The sequence below is a fragment of the Triturus cristatus genome, chromosome 4_2 (assembly GCF_964204655.1).
Source record: "Triturus cristatus chromosome 4_2, aTriCri1.1, whole genome shotgun sequence".
Taxonomy (NCBI): Eukaryota; Metazoa; Chordata; class Amphibia; order Caudata; family Salamandridae; genus Triturus; species Triturus cristatus.
This window is the reverse complement of record NC_140586.1, coordinates 962211874-962228418: the sequence shown is the minus strand read 5'-3', so window position 1 is coordinate 962228418 and position 16545 is coordinate 962211874. Positions and strand designations below refer to the sequence as shown.

At 47.7% G+C, this 16545-nt stretch overlaps 1 protein-coding gene across 1 annotated transcript in view; it reads left to right on the top strand.

Annotated features, from left to right (window-relative positions):
* The first annotated feature begins 5129 nt into the window (after positions 1-5129).
* The window catches only part of LOC146839139 (uncharacterized), a 75655-nt gene continuing 64239 nt past the window's right edge, over positions 5130-16545 (top strand). The window contains exon 1 of the mRNA XM_085603145.1: positions 5130-5167. The gene's annotated coding sequence lies outside the window, so the exon portion shown is untranslated. The remainder of the gene's footprint in view (positions 5168-16545) is intronic.

Here is a 16545-nt window from a genome sequence, read left to right as displayed (position 1 = left end):
TTCGGCTGTACTTGATCCTGTCGCCCGAGCATTACCAGGGTGTTTTCGCTCGGTTGCGGCGACAGCTGTGTCAATACGCCAAAGTGAAGGAATTGTGTTATCCCATAAGCTGTTGGTGTTAGTTCCCCATGCTGTTGATGCCCTGCTTAATCAAACAAAGACGCAGCATTTGACTAGTGCCCGTTTAACGGGATATGAGTTGACGCTCTTGGCTCCTCATATTACGTTGAAAAGGTGCGTAACGTTAAACCCGGCCACATTGTTGCCATACCCCGAGACCCAGCCTGAGGCGCGGAAAGCGCATGATTGTATTCTTGTGACTGAGGAACAAACAAAGGGTCGTATTGATCTCCAGGATACGCCCTTTCCAGATGTAGATGGAGAACTGTGGGTGGACGGATCATGCCTGAAGCTACCAGATGGTACGACTTCAGCAGCATATGCAATTACCACGTTACAAACGATAGTGGAGACAGCACGCATACCACAGAAGTCAGCTCAAGCAGCGGAACTGATAGCATTAACACGAGCATGTGAGCTCAGTACAGGATTGTGTGTGAATGTTTATACAGATAGTCGCTATGCCTTCGGAGTAGCGCACGACTTCGGCCTACTCTGGAAGGAGAGAGGGTTTTTAACGTCACATGGGGTACAGATAATGCATGGAGAGTTAGTTCACAATCTTTTAACCGCATTGACATACCCAAAGAAAATTGCTATCGTTAAGTGCAGCGCCCATAGGAAAGTAGTTGATAGAGTTGGAGAAGGAAATGCTTTAGCGGATCGAGTGGCGCGGGAGACTGCGATGCAGCCCGGCGCTACTGCCATGTATGTAGTGAAGTCGCAGGTGGAAAGATGGCATGATGCGAAGGAGGAAGTGCGAGAAATGCAAAGGACCGCTTCTGATAAAGAGCGGGAGCAATGGGCTAGAGAGGGGGAGTTGGATGATGAAGGCTGCTGGAGAAATAAGCAGATGGATAGATGGAAATTACCCACGGCTTTTGTACAGCCTATGGTTCAGATGGCACATGGGCTAGCACATGTTGGAGCTTCCGCAATTGTGAAGTTGCTTACCCAAGTCTGGGAGCATCCAGAGATTGCTAGCACGGCAAAGAGGGTGGTGCAGACCTGTATGATCTGCCTGAGGTATAACCCAGGAAAGGGTACTCGAACTCCAGCAGGAGGATTTGCGACACCCACTGCACCCTTTGAGGTTCTGCAGATGGATTACATCCAGCTTGAACGCTGTAACAATCTGAAGTACGTTCTAGTAGTGGTTTGCGCCTTCAGTAAATGGGTTGAAGCGTACCCTACGAAAGACAATACTGCAATGACTACAGCGAAGCTACTGCTGAAAGAGTTTTTCCCTCGATACGGCGTCTGTAGACTTCTGTGGAGTGATAATGGGCCTCACTTTGTAGCGGATGTTATAAAGTATGTCTTGAAGGGCCTAGGCATCACTCAAAAGTTCCACGCCGTGTTCCACCCTCAGTCTGCAGGACTGGTCGAGAAGTATAATGGTACACTGAAGCTTAAGATCGCTAAAATTCAAGCTTCAACGTCTTTGACTTGGCCAGACGCCCTTCCACTGGCATTACTGTCAATCAGATCAGTACCGCATTCCCGAACTGGCCTTACACCATATGAAATCGTATTTGGACGCCCAATGAACATTTGGGGTCCACCAAGGCCTAAGGCTGTGTATGATGTACCTTGTGTAATGATGAGCGATTATCTGGCACAGTTAACGGATAACTTGGTTTCTATTCATCAACAGGTCCGAGAGGCGCTCCCTGATCGATCTACCGGCGAAGGACATGGTCTCCGGCCTGGTGACCATGTCATGGTGAAAGTCTTCGACAGAACGAACAGTTTGGAGCCGAGATGGGTGGGCCCTGAGCAGGTCCTCCTCGCGACGAGGACAGCTGTGCGAGTCTCGAACAGGAAGAATTGGATCCATTCCTTGCACTGTCGAAAGGTACCGCCCGGATTGGTGGAGCCGGCCGTGCTGACCGATCAACGAGAGATCCTGGCAGCAGAGACAGGCCGTGCTGCGGAGCCGAACGTCACTGAGGAGCTCTTTCCGGACCACGCGACTCCTGGAGGAAGGCGATATCATCTTCGACCAAGGAAGTGAGTTTTCCAGTACCGGGACATACTGTCAGAACGGCCCTTGGGTTAGTGAAACGGAGAGCCGATGAGGCAAGGGGGGGGGATCAGCCCTGCATTAGTGTAGTGACACCCGTCTTGGCCCGCTGGTGAAGAAATCAACCGCTGCCCAAGGGGAAGAGTTCTGACAGACCTTTTAAGTTTCAGGAAGATATCAGGGTATTGTTCTTTTTGACATGGAGAAGAAGAAAATCTTTTGCGCATCAGGGTTCATGCTAACAGTAGCTATTGTTGGGATAACCACATGGTTTGTGGAGGAGGTAACTCCTGCTCGGAAAACACTTGTGTTGACGACTCCAGTGCCTGCGGAGCACTACTTTTATACCTTACCGTATCAAGAGTTGAAGCATCGACAGTCTTATTTGAATAACACTTTCATTCAGATGCTGCATCATACCCACGTTGCTACGAACGCTACGAACTGTTGGATATGTGGGATGATGCCAGCCCATCAGAAGAAAGGAGGAACGCCATTCATACCACTTCCTTTCTCTCATAATGGCTCTTGCAGAGCATGGTACACTTTGCTGTTTGCCACTCGGAAACCGACAGTGGGACGATTGCTTTTCAGACTCAATAAAGAATGTCATCAGGATAAAAATGGATATCCACAAGCGAATGGGACAATTTGGGAATGGGAAGAGTACCGACCAGACAATGAATCCATTCCCTATATCTTCACGAACACCAGAGACACTGTGGGGAAGGACAAATTTGTGATCCAAGTGGCACAAGCTCAAGCGGACCTGTGTGTCCAGAGTGTGGGTTTTATTCCTGTTGGTGTCAGTGATTGCATCACTGTCTTGAACATTGATGGATTGAATAATAGTACCTTCCTAGCGTCCCATAATACCTACTTTGTGTGTGGAAATAAAGGTTATTACCGTTTGCCGGCTGGGTGGTCTGGGGTATGCTATGTATCATTCCTATTACCTCCCGTATTCCTAGCACCCGCATCTTATCATAAAGATTTGAAATTGTTGAATAATGTGACTGTAAATAGGTATAAACGTACTCTATCGATTGATGATGTGGATCAGACTGATACCAGCTTGCAGCAGTATATTGATTTTAACTTAGGACTGTTTTTCTTTGTTGGAGCCGCCTTGAATAGTAGGAAGATCCGAAGATTAACAAGAGTGGTAGAAGCTGTGACAAATCAAACTGCTGCTGCTCTTGGGAATCTTACGGAAGAGTTGCAAATCACTAGGATTGTTGCATTGCAGAATCGTATGGTATTAGATGTAATGTTAGCTGATCGAGGTGGAGCTTGTAAAATTATTGGAAGTAGCTGCTGTGTGTTCATCCCTGATCATACACCATCAGTTTATAACGCTATTAATAAATTGCATAAAATAGCAGCTGAAATCCACACAGAAAACGGCACTTGGTCCTTTTCTGGATGGTTTTGGGCATTGGTTACTGCCTGGGGATGGAAGGTCTTAACTGGTCTCTGTATTATTATAGCAATTCTGTTCCTTTTCTGTATGTGTGTTCAATGTGGACCATTGTTCTGTTCTGTATGCATTTCGTTCTGCATCCCAGATAAGAAAGCTATTGCCGATGTTGCTCACCAGAAGCGTTTAGCTAAAGAAGTCGAAGGAATGATGACAATTGACATATATGATGATTATTCTGGTAAACCGGATGTCTTCAGTAAATGCTGAAAGGGTCGTCTGTTGTAAATTAAAACAGCAATGTGATTAATCATTTACTAAAGACATTAATCCTTTCCCTTCGGATCATGTCTTCTTCGTTATGTTGACCGAAGTTTGGACTCCATTTTGTATTGTCAGGCTGCCACGTGTTCACCACGAGAAGAGTCCAACCTCTGTGTTAGTTGCTCTTGTAATCTGCCCAGTAACAGTCTATAAATAGCCCTTCCGCCATCTGGCGCATGCCCAGACTTGACCACATCTGTTATCAGTTAGCCTTGCTTGACCATGTGTTCGCGGGCTCAAGGAGTGTGTTAGCTCCGCCCACGTATTGATTCCGTATCGAAAATGACCATAAATGGTAATGTTCTTCGGCCTCATGTTGTATCCACCCACTTATGAGCCCCTCTATTGTGTATAAAAGGGGACCATGTACGCAAGTTCTTTGTGCTACTCTATGCAATACTGAAGAGTGTTGTGTGGATTGTAGGACCACCCTTAAGGGTTAATAAATGCTGTTTTTGTACTTTGCAGTTTCCGTGCCAACTTCCTTATAGATTCTGTTACAGGAGAGCGAACCCTTGCGTCTTGCGGGCCTAGCTGGGGCCTATATTCATCAAGCCTTTAGCGGTTGTTTATTTGGATCACTGCGGCCCTTACACTGAGACGGGGTTTACAAGTACATCTTGTTGTCAGTGGATCCATGATCCAGATTCCTGTAGGTTTGGCCACAGCACTTGGCTGATGATCGAACTGTTATAAAGGATTTGCGAATCTTCATTTTTACATGCGCAATTGGCGTACTAGATTCTGACCAGGGCCCAGCATTTAGCTCTCTGGCTTACAAAGAAGCCATGGGAAGTATGGGTGTGGCCTTGCTGTACTCCTCCCCCTACCATCCTTGTACTTGAGAGGAAAACACATGACTTAAAGCAGTCCTTAACAGCAAGGGTATTAGGCTCAGGTGGTAATTGACTCAATTACATATATGGGGTCCCGAGGGCACTCAATAACATGCCAAGAAAATCCGTAAAGGGTCGTACTCCTTACGAACTCCTGTTCAGTGTGAGAATGTGGAAACCCGACCTTATAGCGTCAGCACAGTGGCGGTGAGAACACCATTTGACATCAATGAACGTTTGGCTGTTTTACAGGAACTCAATGAATTCCGGGGTGCACAAAGCAACGTCAAGAAAAATGCAGTGCCACTGGAGAAGTGAAGGTTGTACCGGCAAGACCAGCCTCGATCCCGAAGATTTGATACCTAGTCAGAGAGAACATTTTGGACAAGAAAGAATTTGGGCCATCTTACAGAGCACCTGTACCTGTCCTGGCTGTCGAAGGTACTGTAACTGTACTTCTTCGTCCACTTGCCGTTCGCAGAGACAAAAGGTTTGTCTCATTGATCTGATCAAACCACACTATGTGGCTGATTCTCAACAATAAGCTGCTTGGGCTCCTGGGTAGCCACCACACTCCTCTCGCTACCATTCAGGAAGTTCACATGGAAGCTTAAATAACTACAGAAGATTCCCCTCTGCAAAGAGAAGGTGTACACAAAGATAAAATGATACTTCTTCCAGTTGAAACAACTGAAAATGTACAGTCGACGAGTACTGAAATGTCAATTTTAAAAATTGACGACGTCTATGTGAATATGCCACAGATCGAGTCATCTCCCAGTTCTACAAAACCTGCTGAGCTGCCTAAAATAGTCAGAGCGGCGTATGGCTACTTTGTGCATTATGGGGACTTCTCATCGGATTCTAGTGAACTGAACTGCCACCACTGCCTCTCCCTTTCATGCTACGAGTGTATACTCTCTATCTTTGGCTCAAAAAGCCATACTTTGTTGTTCCATGGATACATCTCTGGATAACAATCACTTTACTGTTTCTGGTCCTCTTGATTGGTTTGGTGACTGTCTTGTTGCTGCTCCAGAGTGGACACTATCTCCCAGAAAGCTCTGCAGTACAACTTGTGAACTTGGTTCTGAAACCACATACATCATCGCACCGTGAGACCTGTCCCTGGTGACGAATACAGCAGTTCCAGTTCCGGCAGGAATAGTTTGGGACAGGGTATCATATGATGTATACGGTCCGAATAAGCTATTGAAAATTCCATATTTGTTTAAAATTTCCTTAAATTATATCATCACCTCTAATACTTTCTCTGATGATTGGGACATTGAAACTGTGCATAATGTGCTTGCAGATCTAGAGCAATCAGCTGCATTTTCTAATGATGAATTGTATAATGGCTAGGGGTGGGCGAAATTTGCGAAGTCGTGCTACGCAAACCTCCAAGAAATGGTAAAAAATCTCCACGAGCACGCCGAAATTCCGCGAACACGCGGAATTGCTTGTTCCGCCATTTCGCGATGCTTTTTTCCTGTTCACGAGCCCCGTTTTCGTGCTCGGGGGGGGAAATATCTCGCGAACACGCATTTTGAAAGCGCGAACAAGCAAAAAATTCCACGAAGCCGTGGATCATGGAATCTTTGGCAATTCCGCGATCTCCGGCGAATGCAAAATTACCCAAATTCCGCGAGTGGAACGGAATTGACCACCCAGACTTGTTCTATTAACAATATTATGGTAACCATTTCTTACATAATGCTAGTGTCCCACGCGCTGTTTATAATTACACTCAATAGGAACATTGCCCAACACCGCCAAAGGGTAGTTCAAAAACGTTTGAACAAACATTTGATTATTTTTCTTGTTCTTTTTTTAAAAACATATTTTATTGAGTTTGTGAAAGTCAACACAGGGTTTCCACATGATGATAGACATATAAATCATATATAGAAGGGAAATTACAGTCCACATCTTATGTATCATATGATTACACACATAAAACAAAAACATCTGCATCACACAGGTCCTAACTCTGCGCCTAGTCTTGTGCATTCTGTTCTTGGTTACTCGCGTCTCTGATATAGGCGTGTGATATTGGTATAAACCCTCCATCTTTATTGGATGCTATGACTTCATTCATTGATTGGCGATCCTCTGTGTTGTGCGTCTCCAAGGGAATGGTTCTATATATGGCCCACCGTTTCCATATTTTGGGGTGCTTCCGTGGGCATCCACGGGCTATGAATACCGGTGGCTCTAACTACAGAGCATAATCTATGCCTCCCTTCCTTGTCGATACATGAGGAGGGGTATCAGCCTTCCAATGTTTGGCAATATCCCATTTTGCAAGGGTCAGGCCCAAAAATAATAAATGTCTTTTGTAATGATTACCCCCAATTTCGTATGTCAGGAACGTGAGTTTGGGAGACTGGGGAATGCCCCATGCTAATACTGCAGATAGGCTTTGAAGCACCCCTCACCAAAAACGATCGAGAGTGGGGCACGTCCAAACTGTGTGTAGGAAGGTGCCGTCCTTAGAGTGACAGTGGAGCACTGAGGAGAGGCGATCAGTCCAGCCTGCCATAATCTATGTCGGGTGTAGTACACCCTATGCAGGTATTCAAATTGAATATAGCGTAGGCGGGTTTAGATTGCAGCTCCACATGGTGATTGAAGTGCCTCGGACCAGTCATTGTAGTCTATAGGTCCTATGTCCATGTCCTATGAGGCCCATAGGGTAGCAAGGGTTGTAGGGCTGTTCATCACTAGGCTTTGATAGATTTTGGAGATTTTATGGTCCCTAAGGTCGCCCATCAGGAGCTTCCCCTCTAGTGGACTAAACTCAGGTAAGGCTGTCCGATCCTTAATGTAAGATTGCAAGGCATGATGTAATTGTAAGTATTTGTAGAATTGAGAGTGGGTGTAGGAGAGTAGGATCTGCACCTTATGTTGCCCCCACTTTTTTTCTGATGTTTACACTGGTTTCTGGCTATAGTCTGGCTGGGACCCTGCTAATCAGAGCGCCAGCCTCTCTGTTCTCTCTAAACGACTTGGAGTGCATATTAGGTGCAATAGTGATTGGATACTGTGGTACCTTATGAGCCCCTAGTATATGGTACCTTAGGTACCAAGGGCATAGGTACGTCACAGGTCTACCAGGGGCCGAAGCATGTATTATGCCACCCCTGGCAAGCAGACTAAATGTGACACCACAGGCCTGCTACTGCAGCCTAGGTGAGGTAGTGTTAGCACTCCTCACAGAGATATAGGTTCACTATATCTCACCCTGCACACACATTTAAACCTATCAGTCACCCCTAAGGCAGGACCTATCAATCCTGAGGGCAGGGTGCTTGGTTTCCATGTGAGGGGGTGCCTCTGCCTGAGCAGGGCCCCTCTGCAGCTCTCAGCGTCTATTCTCTGGGGCTGTTTGTGAATGCGGTCAAACCATATACTCTTAAGTGCATCATAACCTCGCGGTCAATGCTAACTTTGGAATGGCTGCATCAAAACATGTCGTGTTTGGTGTCAAATGCTTTGGAATCATACCCACACACCAGTAACTGGTGTGGGAGTATGATCCCACCCTTCTAGAGGGATAGACATATACCTACTGTGGAAACACGGGAAAATCCTGAAGAGCCCTGGCATCACAAAATGGATGCCACCAGTCAGACACTGGGCTGCCCTCCTGCTGATGACCGAAACTCACAGTGGAGGAGGCCCAACAATAGGTATCCTGTCACAGGGAGGTGAGACCACCTCCCAGTCAGGGTTTAGTGTATTGGGGCTGGGTGGGTGCACTCCTAGAGTGCTTTGAAGTCCTGCAATGGGGGAGCAGTAGGCTCCTCTGTGCATATGCCAGTTCAAATCGGCTCCGGGGCTACCTACCACTGCTCTGGCACAAAAACTGGACAAAGGGAAGTAGGTGTAACCACCCACTCCCCTGACCCTCCCATAGGAGGGGTCATAGAGCTAGTCCCTCCCTTTTTTTCTAGTATAAGTTAGGAACCCTTGCCATTGCAAACTAGATATCCCTGGATGACGCTCTAAAGAAGAATCCTGGACCATCGACGTTCCATTACCTCTGGAAGACAGAAGAATCTCCCTTGGAGTCAAGGAGTGACTCCCCCGCTTGGCAGGCACCAAAACATTGCATCAACGGTCACAAACTTTCCCGCTCCTGCCGGAGTCCGAAGTCCCTGCAGCCCAGAAAGAGGATTTCCTGACTTCTCCAGCGACGGTGAGGCAAGTGGACCCCACGAGTGACGAGGAACCGCAATCCCTGGGTACCGTACACTATTTTCGAGTGCAACCCGTTCACGACGTTCTACGAACTTGTGCATTGGACCACGTGTGGCCCAAGCCTCCAGCAGGATTTCCACCGAAGATCAGAGGCCTACCCCATCCCGAGTGACCGTGGGCCCCTGTTGAGCGAATCCTCCCGAGGCGTCTTCGCGATCCCTTTCCAGCTGGCTTGTGGGTCCCCAAAAGACTTTTCTACAGTTTCAAATGGCTCCCCTGGTTGCACCAGGCCTGCCCTGACTTATCCTCGCTGGGTGAGTCCCTCAGACCTTGTTGGTCTGCACCGCTGACTTTTTCTCCTTTCCACGAGACTTGTTGTTACCAAGGCTTGTTGGCTCCAATTTGGTCTTCGACACCGCAGTAAGCTGCAGACTTCATGGGACACTCCGAATCCAGCTCTTGGTCATCGTCAACACCTCCTGGACCTCGTGACTGAAGAGTCAAGACACCTGTGATCACCTGAAATCACCCGACGACTTTGGGCATCCATCTTCCTTGCCCCGGGTCACTTCCAAGTGACTTTGAAAACTGTCCCCTCTGCTTTCAGGTCTTCTTTCTTCTAAATCCAGCCTTGGATTCCACCGGACACTTGTCCTGTCTTCACAAGCAGCAAGTCTTCTTTGGCTCCCACTAAAAACTACGCCGCGATCCAACACCAAAAGACACCTATGCACCCGGCTTCCCTGGGTGAGGTAACTCCAGCACTACGGTGCTCCTGTGTGTGTTGGCTCTAGAACTACTTCCCCTGTAAGTGACTTGCTTGTAGACTCTCCTGAAGTATCCTAAAACTCTAAAATTCCAACCGCGACTTGCTTCATTGAAGTCAGTTGGGATCCGCGGCTGTGTTCTCACACTGCACGCGTCTACCGTGGGTCCTTTACTTACCTGCCTTGGGTGGATTAGTGAGGCCCCAGCACTTCTGAAGGCCCTAGGCCTTGTCCCTTCTCAAGTTGTTGTTCTTAAGTCTCTTTTTAAGTATATGGTCTGGTACGTCCCTAGGGCCTCAGCCATATTTGTGCTTAATTTATTGTGAAACGTTGATTTGTGCATATGTTCCTGACTTCAAATCTCATAAAGATATTAGTAGAGTGTGTCTAGTAATAAATACATATATATTTGATATAGATAAATGTGTGGTGTCCTTTCATTTAGTAATTCAAGAGATTATAAGGTAAAACAAGCTGCTTTACATTCCTCTAAAGACTTAGCCTGAAGGCTGCTCTCCACAGCTACCACTAGGATAGCTTTCTTTAAAAGGTTGTCTTAAACCTATCTACCATAAGAGTCGAATTGTACTGGTGCAAGGTGTCCACTTTAACTAGTGAACAGCATATACCAGGCCAACTACTCACATTGGTGGGCAGCGTGTGGGATTCCAGCTCGCCATTGTTTTACCAGAACATTTCTATTTGAATTACTAACTGAAAACCACTTAAGGTACTCAAGGTACATATAAAGTCAAGCTTAGAGCTGTGTGTCAAGGGATAGCACACCCTCTCTACAGCTCAAGCTAGGATCAGTAGGCCACAAACTAGTGTAGGTAGTACAACACTGCAAAACACTAGAATGTCCTCAAGGGCTGGAACCAGTGGGTCCACCCAGCCTCAGTACAAGGACATGACTTTCTTTGACTTGAAAGCAATGTGTGCTGCAAGGCACCTGAAGCTAGGACAGAGTCCCTCCACACTACACCTGATAGATCTGCTGACAGCAGATGATGTTAGATTAGCTCTAGGAGCTAATAGGTCTGAATCAGGGGGTGGGTCAATTACAGTGTCTGGGTCAGATGATGAAAATCAAGATAACCAGGACTCTGTGGTTGAATTGTAGGGATTTGTAGAATTGAGAATGGAGAACTCCCCCTGGAGGTCATGAAAGGAGCCTAGAGTGTGACCCCTCATGACATCCCCAAGAGTTGATACTCCAATGCGATCCCAGCCGCTGAACCCCTGTAGGTCTGCTACCTGAAGGAGTAGACAGTTTTGCCACAATGAGGTCTCCTGCGTAAGGCACCCCCACCAACCCATTCGACGCAACGTCTGTTGACAGGACATGATTATCACCTGTGTTACGGTGGGAGGAGCTTAGGGGTTGATATGCTGTACAGGAGTGGGTATAGGGATGGTTCTCCCATAATCCGCCATTCGATCTTATATACAGGTGCATCCCTAGGCCCATACCACCATTCATTCAAGACCTGTAGTTGTGATGGTGCGTGGCAGGAGTGTATGTCTGCAGTGGTGATGCCGCAGCTGGACTGGACTGGAGCTGGGCGCAGTCCAGGCATGGACGGGCGCAGACGGGCTTGCCTTAGGCGCGCCTTCGGCACGCCAGCCGCGCGCCCGGTGCGAGCGGCCGCCATAACAAGGGGAGGTGGGAGGGAGGAGCAGCTGGGAGGAGGGAACGGACGAATGGGAGCGGGGGGACGGGGCCACAGGGGACGCAGTAGCGAGAATGCGGGATCGGCAAAGGGTACAGAAGGGAAAAGAGGGGCACAGCGGAAACAGGGGGAATGAAGGGGAGAAAAGCGAGTACAGTAAAAACAATTACAAACAATTGCAATACAGGCAAAACAAAGCATGCAAGCAAAAGCCTATGGCCTACCACTGGCCACCAGAGATGAGGCGCTGGTGGTAGCCTGCGGTTGGAGGAGGGCCTTGAACTCACGGCAGAGCGGCAGCAGGGCTCAAGGGCGCAACACACAGGTGATGCTGTGCGGCGTGGGGAGCGACCTTCCTAAACAGGGTCAAGGGTCGCTCCCTTCATCGTGCAGTGGCTGCCATAAGAAAGGGAGGTGGGAGGGAGTGGCCGAATGGGATCGGGGGGCAGGGCTGCAGGGTACGCAGCAGCGGGAAACCGGGATCGGCGAAGGTTACTGTAGGGAAAAGAGGGGCACAGCGGAAACAGGGGGAATGAAGGGGCGAAAAGCGAGTACAGTAAAAACAATTACAAACAATTACAATACAAGCATATTGGTCTTTAGGATGAACAGAGGTCTATTTTCCTTGTTTTGACACAACAGACCCAGCCTCTTATTATTACAGGGTTGCACCTACACCAGCGAAGAGAAATATGCTAACAAACACCAAGCTGATATACTGTGCCTCCATTATTTCCCAACTGTCTGTTCAGGGTTTCGACTTTTGGAAAGAAACCATAGACACAAAATCTGTCTGGGGGACAAAAGATTGGCAGGTTCAGGGAACTGAGGCCTTATTCAGAGTATGCCTCCTACCACATCAAATAATTTTCCTGAATAAAACAGTGCAACAAACTTCCTCTCTTGGAATAGCCAAGATGAAGGATTTGAACACGCATTGCATTCCCTCATTTTCACGATTTGAGAACTGGCAGCACTTAACACACAACAGTGAGGATACACTAGATACCATGATACGTAATGGTTCTTTTAATTAATCAGATCCCAATTGGAAGGGGTGGTTGGTTTGGCCTGCGGACACAAACGGGTGTCAATCTAGAATCCTGGGTTACATCGAAGGGTTTTGGTTCAATAGGGCTGATCAACGATATGTACAAACAGAACACCCTGGGGTGGCGACATCATATAGTGTTGGGAAGTTATGCCTTGATCGGCTAAAAACCTCAACACTCTCCCAGATGAAGCAACACCTGTCCCTTCTTTCAGATTACATGGATCTCAGGGATTTTTTATTAGGTCCTCAGACCCCCCGTCAAAACCACTTCTCGTAACATCACAGAAGATAGAAACTAGAAGAAGCTAAACTTAACTTAAGTTAGGATTTTGTCTTAAGACCAAAACTTAAGACAAACTTAAGACAAAATCCTAGCTTTACTACTCCTAAATGCCTTTTGTGAATACCGAAAGTCATAAAGTAAGGATTTTGTCTCAGATTACTTTTGTGAATCTGGCCCATAGTCTCGCCCTAAGTGTGCCGGGTATGCCCAGAAGTGGGTCCCAGGCTTACTGTGGCACTGGATTCAAGCTAGCCTGGCTGATGAGAGGTGATTCCCCGAAACCTGTGTTAGGATGCTTGTTTCTGGTCCAGGGAGGACCTGGCTTGGCAGTTTGGGCTGGACTATTCCCATGAGGAGCAGGGTCAAGACTGATTTGCATATGGCTGGATCTAAACTGGGGTGGCATTGTGAGCAAAAGAATGATGGATTTAACCCTGATCTCTTGAGTGGGGGTGGATATTTGATTCATTCAGCATTCTGTCCATCATTTGTTGCTGCAGGACTTTTAACCCTAAGTGGGATGAGTATGCCCAAATGTGGGTCCCTTGCTTGCTGTGCCTCTGGATTCAAGCTAGCCTTGCTGATGAGTGGTGAGGCCCCAAAACCTGTCCCAGGCTGCTTGTTTCCGCTCCAGGGAGGACCAGGCCTGGCAGGTCGGGCTGGGCTGTTCCTATGAGGAGCAGGGTCAACACTGATTTACATATGGCTTGGTCCAAGCTGGAGTGGCATGGTGAGCTAAAGACCAATGAATTTAACTCAGATCTCTTGACTGGGGGTGAATGTTTGATTTGTTTTGCATTCCGTCAATCATTTGAGTTTCTTTTTCTTTCTCGCCCTAATTAGGGTGGGTATGCCCAGACATGGGTCCCTTGCTCACTGTGACACTAGATTCAAGAAAGGCTGGCTGATGTGGGGTGAAACCTTGAAACCGGTCATAGGATGCTTGTTTCGGGTCCAGGGAGGACCTGGCTTGGCAGTTCGGGCTGGACTCTTCTCATGAGGCACAGGGTCAAGACTGGTATGCATTTTCCTGGATCTAAACTGGGGTGGCCTGGCGAGCAAAAGAACGATGGATTTAACCCAGATCTCTTGACTGGGGGTGAATGTTTGATTTGTTTCGCATTCTATCATTTGTGTGTCTTTTGCTTTCTCGCCCTAAGTGCGCTGAGTATGTACAAACATGGGGCCCCGGGCTCACTGCGACACTGGAATCAAGCTAGCCTGGCTGATGAGGGGTGATACCCCGAAACTGGTCCTAGGATGCTTGTTTCTGGTCCAGGAAGGACCTGGCTTGGCAGTTTGGGCTGCACTATTCCCTTGAGGCACAGGGTCAAGACTGATTTGCATATGGCTGGGTCTAAACTGGGATGCCATGGTGAGCAAAAGAACAATGGATTTAACCCAGATCTCTTAACTGGGGGTGAATGTTTGATTTGTTCCACATTCCGTCCATCATTTGTGTGCCTTTAGATTTCTTGCCCTAAGTGCTCTGGGTATGTCCAGACGTAGGTCCCGGGCTCACAGTGCCACTGGATTCAAGATAGCCTGGCTGATGAGAGGTGTCACCACGTAACCAGTTTTAGGATGCTTGTTTCTTGTCGAAGGAGGACCTGGCTTGGCAGTTCGGGCTGGACTTTTCCATGAGAAGCAGGGTCAAGACTGATTTGCATATAGCCAGGTCTAAACTAGGATGCCATGGTGAGCAAAAGAAGAATGGATTTAACCCAGATCTCTTGACTGGGGGTGAATGTTTGATATGTTCCGCATTCCATCCATCATTTGTGTGTCTTTTGTCTCCTCACGTACGGGCATAAAGGGCACTATCTGGATATAGCCACCTTGGTCGTGCACAGTGTGTCTAGTTTTACAATACGATGGGACGCTGCAAGATGGTTGAAGAAAGAGAGCAAAGGCCAACCCTCTGTTGTGAGAGACTGGATCTGGCTCCCATGGCACCCGGAAGTCCTGTCCTCAGTTAATATTAAGAATCTACAAATGTTCACACGCGAAAGGTTGTGAGAATCTGCGCATTCTATCCTGGAAGTTGGGAGGGATTAGAACACACACAGAACAAGGAAACCAGTGGAATTATTACTCAAGGATGAAATGTGATTTGCGAGACACAGCATCTTTGCACACAGTGACAATTCTCCAATGTACAGGTGCAGAGTTACAATGTAGTGCTTGTAAAGTTTAACTCTAGTACTACTGGAAAGCTGCACTGGGCACTGGTCTCCAGGCGTACCACTGGAAATATTATGTGAAATCACCTGTGGACTTCTGGTCCAAGCAGCTTCTTTCAATCACTCAGTAGATTTGTAGATTTATAGAGCGCTTCTTGTCACCAGTGAGGGTATCCAGGCGCTTCGTTCCCTTGTCCTCTGGTGGCTGATGCTGGTCCAGGCAGCTTCTTTCAATTCTCAGTCGTTAGATTTGTAGATTCATAGAGCGCTTCTTGTCACCCGTGGGGTTATCCAGGCGCTTCGTTCCCTTGTAGTACTGGTGGCTGATGCTGGTCCCTGGAGCTTCTTTTCATCAATCAAGGGGTAGATTTGTAGATTCGTGGAGCGCTTCTTGTCACCCGTGAGGGTATCCAGGCGCTTCTTTCCCTTGTCCTCTGACTCTCCTCCTCCTTGGATCATGGCAGCCACCGCAGGTTCTCTGCATCCTTCCTTTATTACAATCATAAAGGGCACATCTCACGCCCTTGTCAATGCATCTAACGCGTGCCCTGAGAGCCTGAGTGACGTCTCACTTCTGAAATGTTTTCTGTGATATTTATTTCATTAACTGGCTCCGTTGTTGGGTGGTTACGGCTCTTCATCTGCGCTCATCTTCCTCTTGCTGGGGTGTGTGCGCCATGATGGAAGTATCTGCTTTTCTGGGTCCCCCCACCTCGTATCTCGTCTCCTCCTCACTCTGCCCCCTCCCACTGACTCCCAAAGGCACTCTCTTGCATTTCAGTTCATTTATCCACATAATACACTGTCACCGCATAATTATAGGTAACTCAGGAATGGTGCAATGTGGAAGCCGTTAATCTTCTGCTCTTTATTCTGGTTTTATTTCATATTTCTTTTTACCAAGAATGTGTTTCCCGGCTTTTTATTGACGTGTCAGTTCCATCCTTGTGGCTTTGAACAGCAGTGCCTATGAGTGCTTGTTTGTGCCTATGAGTGTTTGTTTGTGCCTATGAGTGCTTGCTTGTGCCTATGAGTGTCTGTATGCACCCATGAGTGCCTGTACGTGCCTATGAGTGCCTGTGTTTGACCATGAGTGCCTTTTTATGCCTATGAGTGCCTGTGTGTGAGCATGAGTGCCTGTGTATGCCTATGAGTGGCTGTGTGTGCCTGAGTGTGCCTGTGTGTGTCTGTTTATGCCTGTGTATTCATATGCGAGTGCCTGTGTGCATCTGTGTGCCTGTGAGGGCCTGTGTGCATCTGTATGCCTGTGTGTGTCCATGGGTGCATGTGTTTGCCCATGAGTGCCTGAGTGCCTCTGTGTGCCTGTGAGTGCTTGTTTGTGCCTATGAGTGCTTGTATGTGCCGAGGAGTGCCTGTGCGTGCCAAGGAGTGCCTGTGTATGCCTATGAGTGGCTGTATGTTCCTATGACTGGCTGTGTGTGCCTATGAGGGATTGTGTGTGCCTATGAGTGCCCATGGGTGCCTATATAGGACTGTGTTCCTATGAATGCCTGTGTGGGTGCCCATTTGTGCTTTTCGGTGCTTTTGAGTGCCTGTGAGTGACTATGTGTTTCTGTGTGTGTCTACCAGGCCCTGTTTGTGTCTGTATATGCCTGTGTATTCATGTGTGTGTGTGTGTGAGTGCCTGTGTTC